Consider the following 10,291-nt stretch of genomic DNA (forward strand, 5'->3'; position numbering starts at 1 on the left):
CATAAATCCAAAGGGCCCCTAGGCAAAATGTGCCTCTTTCAGGGTAAAACTCATAGACAATGACTGATAAGGGAACTAAGCAAGAAATACTTCTGAGAAAATCCTTGCATGATCCGAGTTATCAAAGTGTCCTCACTCAAAGTAAATACAAAACCCAGAACTTCCACTAGTATCGGGAACTGTCACTACCGATAGATAAATAGCTAGTGGAGAAGCTCAACAAGAAGAAGAATCTAACTTGAGCATTTTAGTGTCCTTTATATCCCTGTTGATCTACAGATTTACTTACCAAAGAGGTCCGTCCGGCTGTTCAGCACAGAGAGACAGGGACACTGCTGGAGGGAGACCAGAGGTGACGACAGAAGACGGATTTACTGGCAGCCCAACGGCCACAGAGGACTGACCAGAGGCCAACGATGACAAAGCAGCAGCAGAATGAGGAGCCAGGGATGCTAATGGAGTCATTAGTGGGTCCTGCTGTCTGGAAACTGCTGGCCGGAGCTGAGGCTGCATGTTGTGCGCTCTTGTTTGTCTCGTTAGTGGTGGTGGAGGTGGTGGAGGTGGCGGAGGTGGCGGCTGCTGCTCATGTTGCTGCTGAATCTGCTCTCTGTAGCCAGTTCCATTATTGAAGTTGTTCACAGCCTAGAGGCAGAAAAACACATAGAGAAAGGCACTATGAAACTTCAGTAGATGTACGAACAAAAGCCTCCCCAGAGCAAAATTACTTGTGTGTTCCTGTAAACATTATCAATCCTAAAATCAATCAACATACAGGTATAGGAAGACATCAGGTGAAACACTGACCCTAACGATGGGTAACGCAGAGTATCTCTATTTACAGTACCTCAGTGTTAACACCAAATTTGAAAGTGAGGCAATCACGTTAAGCAAAAGTGTGACCTGAATTTGCCAGATTCTCTCTAAAGAGTTGTAAGCTTCTCTAACACCAGATAACGGCTCTGAAAAGTAAATTTAGCCTTATTCCATTTAGCCTTGCTTAAGGAGATGTAAACGAGTATTTTCTTCCCTTTCAGCTTTTCGCAAATAGACCTGTCTAACAAACAGTTTACATAAATGTCAGCATGTCACCTGGCGTAACAACTTGTTGGCAGTTAAAGCATCGGGAGAAACGTCTGTTTGATGACACGTTGGGCATGTATGTTCCTCAGATTCCAGTAACGCTGTTCTAATACCTGTGAATAACGAGAACCGTCAAAAGAGTTTTCAGCAAAACTAAGGAAAATGTTGGGGTTCTAATCAATTATAAAAACACGTATATGATTAATGGGTGAATACGGTCTTGAACTGAGAGCCTGAAGCGGTAAATGTCCAATAGTGTAAAAAATGTCCAGCATGCAGCAAATAACTAAGCAGTGTTGATATTTCACTGTTGTTACTTGGAAGCTGTAGAGTAGGCTGTGTCTCGATGTTTGGACTGGTCTTTCCACTACACAGGACAGTGAGAAGTCACCAACCTCAAGGTTGATGAATAAAACTCATCTCAAAAAAACGTTCATAGGTTCAAGTTCTGAAGGATTTCACCAACTCTCCTGTGGAGAAGAATGTGGATTAAACGCCCAACTCTCCGTTTGTTGCAGACCACAATAAGTCACCAGAGCAGGCTATAGAATTTTGCATGAGAGAAAGGGCTGGGGACAAACTAAATGCATTCAGTATCTCATACTGTAATCACCTGCACAGTTACACATTCTTCTCAGAGTCATCCTTCCACATGTACAGAGGGTTTAACTAGACACGTAACCAGGGAAAAAAGCTTTCTGCCTTTTTTTTCTGTCCTTTGCATAAGAAGGGTCCTCTCCCATTCTGGGTATACTCAGGTATCAAATAGAGCAGGTAACCAAGTAATTTCGTTCTCTCCCAGTTCTGCCTTCGGAAGGTCAGATGCCATGTTTTGAGTTAACAACCGTGGGAGTAAGACTTACATTCGTCACAGTAACTGTTTCCACAGCAGGGAGTAACAGCTGCGTCACTCATGACCTCTTTGCAAATGAGACATAACAACTCCTCTGGAACAGGAGCGTCTGAGGAGGAGGAGGAGGACGGCTCCTCTGGTGAAAAGGGAGGCTTTTCCTTCTTTCCTCTAGCATACGCTTCCCTGGAGGCGGGGCGGGGAAGGAAAAACAACAAGTGAAAGATGGGCGAAGGAGAACTTTTCCAAGCTTTGGATTTTCCGCAAGGAAGGTAAAATAGATGGCATTCTTCTCAGTCCACATTAGCCTTCTAAAGCGTAGGCATTTAGTTTCAACTACTTCTCTTTGGCCACCACACCAGAAGAGGGAGGGGGAACAATTTTCCTTCTGCAGAACTCTCCCATTCATGGGATCAACTAAGAGATTGGCTCAGACTAGAAAAATCATTTTTCGACATCCAGAAATCAGCTGAAATGAATCCCACCTCTCCTCTGCCAGAGGGTCAATGTAAATTGCAGGCTCAGGATCAAGTGAGTCTCCGATTAAATACACTTTATGAATAAAAGAAAACTATGTCTCAGCTTCTACAAAAGGAGATCCATGACAGCCACAAACAGAAGTGCTACCAAGTGCATTTCTTCTCAGCCACTCTTGTCACCACACAGTAGGATTTTCTTAGGGTAAAGCAAAACAGGAAAACATCCATCTGGTTCACACATGAGATTTGATCAAAGCCAGAGGGGGAGGAAATCTCACTCACACAGCTATTTGTTAAATTGGGCAAGAAGCCTTTGAAACGTCAAAGAGAAGCAAAACGAGCTTTCGAGGAGAATGACTCCAACGGTAAGCACTAGTGAAATCTTCTGCAGACCTACAGATTCTAGGTGTACCACAAGTTGAACCAACTTCCAGGGGTGTGAACAGCAGGACCAGTCTATTTCCATATTAGAAAGTATCACAGATTTTAAGGCGACGATACAATGACGGTGCTTCCTCCCTCGTAATTACAGACGCTGGCCAACTTGCTTGCATTGCCACTCGGACACACACGCATGGTTTCTCTCGTTCCCTTTCTGCTCAGTCCCATTAATCCCATACTTACGCACTAATAATTGGTATGGCGTATTTCCCAGTGCTTGTCAGCATAGCGCCCTTTATACTGGGATCTTTCACCTCCATCAGGAAACTCCTCGGAATTCCTGTACTCCTTTTAATTCTGGGAACAGACTCAAAAATTCTGTCCTGTTAAGAAAAGAAGTGCAGATATCTCTCATCTTAAGACCCACCCTTAAAAGGACATTTCAATGTTGATTTTCAGCAGCAAAAGCCTTTAATCCTCTGCTTTTACCCAGTGTAAGGCTTGCTCGACTAAAATACCTTTCTTCCTAAAGGAATATAGCCAGGGTGTCCCAAAGGCTTGAGCAGTGTTTTGAACTCGGTCAACATCCTTTGGCTTAACGTCAGGTTCCTTAAGGGTGAAATATCCCTTGGCTCACCATCCACTCGAAGAGACACAACCCCGCTCCTCCTTCAAAGCGCAGTTCAGAGTGAGAGCTTAACTTGGTGCTCTGAATCCAACACTGAGAAACTGAGATTCACCTCCTCTAGTGAAGGTGGAATTCATATCTCACGCATATACATTCAGCAACTGATGTCAAATGGCATGGCTACTCAGCCAGGTGCTTGTGTAACTAAAACACGCAAACATTGAACAGATGTCGATAGAAACATCTTGGGTTTTTACAAACTACTGAAAACTGTGAACTGTCATTAAAAAGCATTGAAACCAGAAAAATTTCCAATAAAATTGAAATGTATAAAATATGCATGACAGTGTGCAGAGAAAGATCTATGGACATATGTATTGTCCATGGCCTAGAAGGAAGAAAATGTTACATTTATAACTCCAGGTTTCCCGTGAACTGTAAAGGGCTTTGCAACATTGCCACATGACCTCTGAATTTCACCCCAAAAGAAACAATTCTTAACATGAGTATTCATGTATTTGTTACGGAACTGCCAAGGGAAAACAATTAAAAGTAAGTCACACCAGAAGTCTCCCACAATCTTACCCCCTTTGTTGGGCAGTTCTTTACACAGTGGCCAGGTTTTCCACAACCAAAGCAAGTATATGATGTCGGAGGTGGACCCAAGGCTTTCTTCGTGTAACTAAAGGTGTTTTGGGGAAAAAAAAGAAAAAGGATGCATGTGTTAAATCCATGTTTGTTAAAACCAACAAGTTTACAGGTTTTCCATCATCGCCAAAGATCGGATTTGACATTATCCACACTTACTTGGCTGGATCATATTCACGGCAAGACTGGATCATCATGGCTTTTATTTTATCTTCTTCGGCAGCATTGGCTTCAGCCAGATTGGCAGTCTGTTGTTTAACAGGTAATCGTTTGAGAGGCACATTAGAAACACATTGAAGCGCACACAGCCAAAGACAACACCACTCACTCACCAAAGCCTGTACAGAGCAGCACAACACTAGCTGAGGTTGCCTGAAACAGCTGCTTATACAAAAAATTGTTGTGCTGAAGGTGTTCTGGGGAGTCCTTCTGCCATGAAATGATGCTTATGTGCCTGTTAACCTACTTGAAAAGAGCATTCTTGGGCACTCAAAACCTTAGGCTCAGGTTGGACCTTATAAAGACTTGTGCACCTACTCCAGTTTTCTTCCAAGTGGACTGAAGCTATGCACAGAAAAAGTTAGACCTGCCGGTATTATTAAAGGGATCTTTAAGCTCCAGTCTATTTGAAGGAGAAGACAGCCACTGTACATTGAATTGAGAAAGATGAAGGCAAGTACCATTGTTTACATTTGCAGCATCAGAAGGATACACAACTTAAAGGTCAGGGAAGTTGGTTTTGCTTGCTGAAATTCAGCTTCAGACACAGAAGCATTACAGAGATTCAAGCTTTTTAGAGCCCCTCAGCAAGACAAAAGACTCTTTTCAGTAGAAATTGGACCACTCATGTGCTGTAGGCAGTCCAAACTGCACGTTCCCCCCTGCTAAATTCTTCATATTAACTGATGTAACTAGGAACATTTTCACAATCTACACTGTCTGTGTCCCAACAAATTAGACCGTGTTGTCCACTCTAGATATACTGCAATTTATGAAATTGTGCAGCATTCCAAGAACGGATCTATAACTATAATGACTAGAAATTCAAAAATAGCCATGCCATTGCCCATGCGACAGAAACGCTTCTACTTTGGCTGTTGCAACCCCCCCCAAGATGTCCATAACCAACAGCCAATTCAATTCTTCTGTGAACATTGTGTTCGTTTCCAGTGTAAACCTAACGAAATGTGTGAACAAGTCAACAGCTTCTGCAGGGCTGCTGCTTTCTGTCTTGAAGCTGAGTCATACTGCAACACTATGTGGAGGCTGATACAGTGCTCCCCTTCGATCTTCCCAAAGTGGGAACTGCTCTTCACAGGATACTATCAACAGCTACACAGGCTTTAAAGTTAAAATAAATAAATTATTAAAAACTACATTAAAGTTTTCGTCCCATTACAACAGTCATCCTGCTATAGATCACAGTGTTCAATTTAAAAATGTGAAGCAAACACTTTTTTTTTTATGTATTTGACAAGAAAAAAATATATATATACCTTAATCAGCTGGGCCAGAGAAAGAGGTGCAGAAGAGTCATCACTCTGTTCACAAAAAATTAAAAACATCTTTAAGTTTTACAATCAAAACCTAGCAATAGTTAACCTCGACGGTAGTCGGAAATTCTGCACTATATCCTCTGAGCATCACTGAAATAGGCATTTCCAACCAAGTGTCATTTGCCTGTGTTCAAAACAAAGTCCAAACCCACGACAGCTTAGGAGTGCCTATGTGGTTAAGGAGAAGAAACTAAAACAACCAAAGCCGCTTGAGATTACGTATTGCTCCAGAACGTCTCAGCCTTGTCAAATGCTCACAACTCCTTAAAAGTCCAAGGGGTAAGGAAGCTGTCAACTGTCCGCTAAAAGGGATTCTAAAACAATATTTATGTTTCTTGGAGAAGGAAGCATCACTACAGAAAACTTATTTTCAGTGTAGTTTGTAAATCAATCAGTTAGCGTCTCATCATTTATAAATGCACACGGCTATGCCAGTATGAACACAGCCTAGTTGCCTGTCAAAATCAAGCATGGGCACATCAGCCCTGAAACAGGAACTCTGCCTCTCCTCTCCATAAGTTTAAAAATGCCAGGCTCACCACACCCCACAAAACCCAAATGCAAACACCACTCCAAAGCATCCGCCATAAAAGTAACCCACCACTTTATCAAGAAAAAAAATAAGCTGCTCAAATTATTGAAATTAAGGTGTCTGCCATGACAGAGTAGCCTATAAAAACTGAGAAAATGGATTTCTTGTCGTGTATTAGACCGCAGGCCACACTACGCAAATTAGTTTGGGAAGTGTGAGAATTTAATATTCTTCTCCTTGCCAGCAGACCAAAACCAAGTCTTAATGATGACGAAAACATGGATTCAGAGCACAATCCTGGGATTCTTTTTTCTCTCCTTTGCAACCACACTCCTCCCTCCCAGCTACCTCCTGCAACAGCTTGCAGGAATGAAGTCCTCAGGCCACCAGTCAGCAACGGACTGCGGCATTTACTGGGATCTAAGATGACATGCGGTTTTTCCACAAGTCAAAAGGGTAGCTCTCATCTGGTTCCTTTTCCAGGATATTGAATTCTATGATGCCACAAGCAGCAGTTAAGCTGACACTAGTAAAACATCATCAGAAAGACATCCGAATCACTGCTTAGTTTTTTAGAAACGTAGAATAAAATTTCTATGATGCTGAATCAAATACATTGTACATACAGCATCTATGTTTTAGTGGAAAATACATTAGGTTAATGTCGGGGAAATTAACACAAGGCTACATTGATTGGAATTAAGTGCAGTGTGTAGAAAAAAGTGTGAGATGGTGTTTTACATACGCCTCTTGATATTCCACTCACTGGCTCAGTTTGACATCTGGAAGAAGAAATAAAAGTGATCAGAACTTAAAAGAAAGCCCTTGTGCCCAACATACAGCAGTGACAACAGATTACAGAACTTGAACATCAAAACGTGATGTGCTGATAGTCTAGTGCATGTGGAAACGTATTCATATACATAAACGGTTCTCTCTTGGTACCTTCAGTGCAACTAAAAAAACCCCAGAAGCCCATTTCTACTTTGTCAGAAAATTACTCTAAGACTTACAGAAATAGAACACCAAAGTGCCTCAGATATTTTGTCTCTGCTACGTAAGTATCAAAAATATGAAGTCTGTACTACAGTTTTGTGTCTTAAACATGGTGACTAAAAATAGTAGTAGAAATGTCACCTGAAGGCAGTGCCTAGGATTTTCTGCGATTTAGGAGTCCTGTAGGGAAATAAAAAAAAAAAAAAAAAGGACTTAATTGCCAGAATTTGCTTTAAGATAACCTTGAAAATGCTACAGTATTAGGGGAAATATTTATTACATCTGGGAACTCGCTGAGATTCCACATACTCATTGATCTGTATCTGCATGTAGATCATCATGAATGAGACATGCAGCCATCGATGTAGTTAACAAATTATTCCAGCATCATCCCAAGTGTCCCATCAGCAGAGCTGGCGACCCTTGGTCTTTCCCCTCTAGCTAGTATGCAAAACCACCAGATTTGGGGCATAAGGATACCTGCCATATGCCACCCCCCCTGCCCCAAATGCAAAGAATAGACGGATTCGCAGAAACACTGAGAATCAGACTCTTCTGAGATGGGAACAAATTCTAAGTTTACACTCCAGTGCGTACCTGTCTTCACTCTAAAAGCAAGACAAGCATACACGTGTAACAAGGAATCTCTCCACGTAGAGGAAACAGCATCGAAAACTTGGCGCTCAGAAAAAACAACCCCAAGATCAAACCAAATAGAATCATTCTTAACAGTTACCGTTGTTGGAGTTTGAACCCCATGTCCCAGCAGGCCGAAAAGCATAAGTTTACTTTGGGACAGGAACAATAAAATCTACCCCATTACAACAAAAAGTAACAGCAGCTTTAACCAGAAAGATACAATCTGAGTGCCTCTGGAAATGAACATCAATTAGAAAAGGTAACACACCCAAACCACTAGCACAGAACACAGTGCTTTATGGATACCTACAGAACATATGTTTTGCTGGTAGCTTTAACTCCTCCGACAGGGATTCTTCTCACAATTACTGATGAGTTCTTAGGAATCAGGGCATTAGCCTCTGTGTATTCTGAAAACAACATAAATGCAGAAAAAAACATTAGTCAATTCATAAGAATGTATATGAATATGTAATTACACAGCGCGGCAGAGAGGGAAGCCCTTTGCAGATAGAAAAGCCAGATTTCAGATGTAACGGTGCATTTTTATCGTCTCAGCACACTAGCAGTACATTCCAAGAAATCTTCAGGTTTGAGAATCAAACGCAAGCAGCAAAATCTTTTCCATTTTTTTTTGAGAGAGCGTGAATGCCAAAATGTTCTGCCGGAAAACTTCAGTAGTGCCCTGATATGGTTCGCACGTAGTACCAGGGAAAAAAAATGCTTAGAGACATATGGTGAAATGATGCTCGATAGCACCTGAACGACAATGTCTTTGGTGTAGAAAAGAAGCGATATTAACAAGAAATTCCAAGGTGTCATTTAGATACGGAGAACATCCATGGCAGAGGGGCCATTAGAGGGTCTGCACAGATGGTAACTCACAGCTACACTCTCGATCCAAAGTGTTCCTAGCGAGCAGTTGCTGCAACAGCCACCAAGCCAGTTTTCCAGTGCAGTGGAGTAAAGCAAGGTGATCACAAAACGAAGTCACCAAAGACAATTTATTTCTTCAAAGTAGCCACCTGTTCTCTTCCCATCCCTTTCAGCTTTCTCCACCTGATTTCCAAGACATCTGGAGAGGTTATTAATATAAGATATCCTCCCATATTTCCTTATCATTTTACCTAGCAGAATTCCAGGAAAGCAAAAATTTCTAAGCCCTGTACATCACACATCAACCACACATTCTTCTATGCCTGCTCCGCGCCCAAAGCACAGATCTGAAGGTAGTTGTCAGAACAGCAACCACAAAAGAACAGCCCTGAGGCCCCCAACACAAGCCACAGCTACCGAGCGTGGCCAAATCACATTATCGCTTCCCACCCCGTGTAAGCCCCCGCGCCGCTTGCCCTCCCAGTCCCCCCGCAGGCCGGCAAGATGGGCCTCAGGCTGACTCAGGCTACGTGGGGACGAGCCACAAAGAGCAGAGCGTGGCTCCCACAGGCCATGGCCATCACAAGGTGGTCTGTGACACTGCCAGCCGGGCAGTCCCCGAGCCCCCACGCCCGCCGCCCCCACGCACCTTCTTTGGTCTGGGCGTTGGTGATCTGCAGGTCACAGGTGGCCGCCTTCAGCTTCTCCCGGCCCATGATCTGGCGCTTGAGGTCGCACAGGGAGATGTGGAGGCCGGTGAAGGTGACCGTGTCATAGCTCAGCTTGGAGGAGAACTTGTAGTGGACGCACGACATGGTCGGGGCCTGCTCCCCGACGGCGTCTACTACAGCGGACCGAGGGGGCTGAGCTCACCCCCGCAACAAGTCCGGCCTGTGGCCCTCAGCGACGGGCGGGCGGGCGGATGACGGGGAGAGGCCCCCGCGGCCCCGGCTCGGCCTCTGCTCCCTCTCTCACGCAGCGCTCCCAGGCCCAACCACTCGCTGTGGGCACTCGGGCACCTCTGCCTCAGCGTTCCGTTGGGGGTTTAACGGACGCCAGCCGCAGGCGCTGCCCTGATCGCATCACTGCGCGTGCCCAACGGAACACTGCACCCCCCCGCGCCTCACCTGGCCTGTGGTGTCCCTCCTGTCACCCCCCTGGGCCTGCCACTGCCTGGTGTCCTGTCACACCCCAGGCCTGTGGTGTCCCTCCTGCCACCCCCCTGGCCAGTCACTGCCCGGTGTCCTGTCACACCCCAGGCCTGTGCTGTCCCTCCTGTTATCCCACTGGCTGCTCATTGCCTGGTGTCCTGTCACTCCCCAGGCCTGTGGGGACCCTCCTGTCACCCCCCAGGCCTGTCACCGCCTGCTGTCCCTCCTGTCACCCCCAGGCTGTCACCACCCGCTGTCCCCTCCTGGCAGCAGCCGGCCAGGACAAGACAGCCTGGGGAAGATGCAGTGGGCTTTGCCGTGCGGCACTTGGCTGCCCGTGCCCAGGCCCAGCGAAGGGAGGGGACATCTCAGGGTGTCCGAGTGTCTCTTCTTGCATTTACGGGAAGTTCGGTCAAAGAGCCAATGGCCATTGATGGTTATTGCCATAAACCCATCTGCTTGTACTGGTACCGCT

General features: G+C 44.8%; 1 pseudogene across 1 annotated transcript in view; it reads right to left on the reverse strand.

Annotated features, from left to right (window-relative positions):
• Window positions 1-9,711, reverse strand: part of LOC309416439 (E3 ubiquitin-protein ligase RBBP6-like) — a 130,235-nt pseudogene extending 120,524 nt beyond the window's left edge. The window contains exons 1-11 of the transcript in view: window positions 9,315-9,711; window positions 8,100-8,199; window positions 7,292-7,330; window positions 6,900-6,936; window positions 5,563-5,607; window positions 4,226-4,314; window positions 4,004-4,100; window positions 3,034-3,173; window positions 1,944-2,116; window positions 1,090-1,193; window positions 290-642 (exon numbers count right to left, since the gene is read on the reverse strand). The product of the transcript in view is annotated as an E3 ubiquitin-protein ligase RBBP6-like (transcript). The remainder of the gene's footprint in view (window positions 1-289; window positions 643-1,089; window positions 1,194-1,943; window positions 2,117-3,033; window positions 3,174-4,003; window positions 4,101-4,225; window positions 4,315-5,562; window positions 5,608-6,899; window positions 6,937-7,291; window positions 7,331-8,099; window positions 8,200-9,314) is intronic.
• Window positions 9,712-10,291: the final 580 nt, after the last annotated feature.

This window comes from Phaethon aethereus (assembly GCF_964289735.1).
Source record: "Phaethon aethereus genome assembly, contig: HAP1_SCAFFOLD_108, whole genome shotgun sequence".
Lineage (NCBI taxonomy): Eukaryota > Metazoa > Chordata > Aves > Phaethontiformes > Phaethontidae > Phaethon > Phaethon aethereus.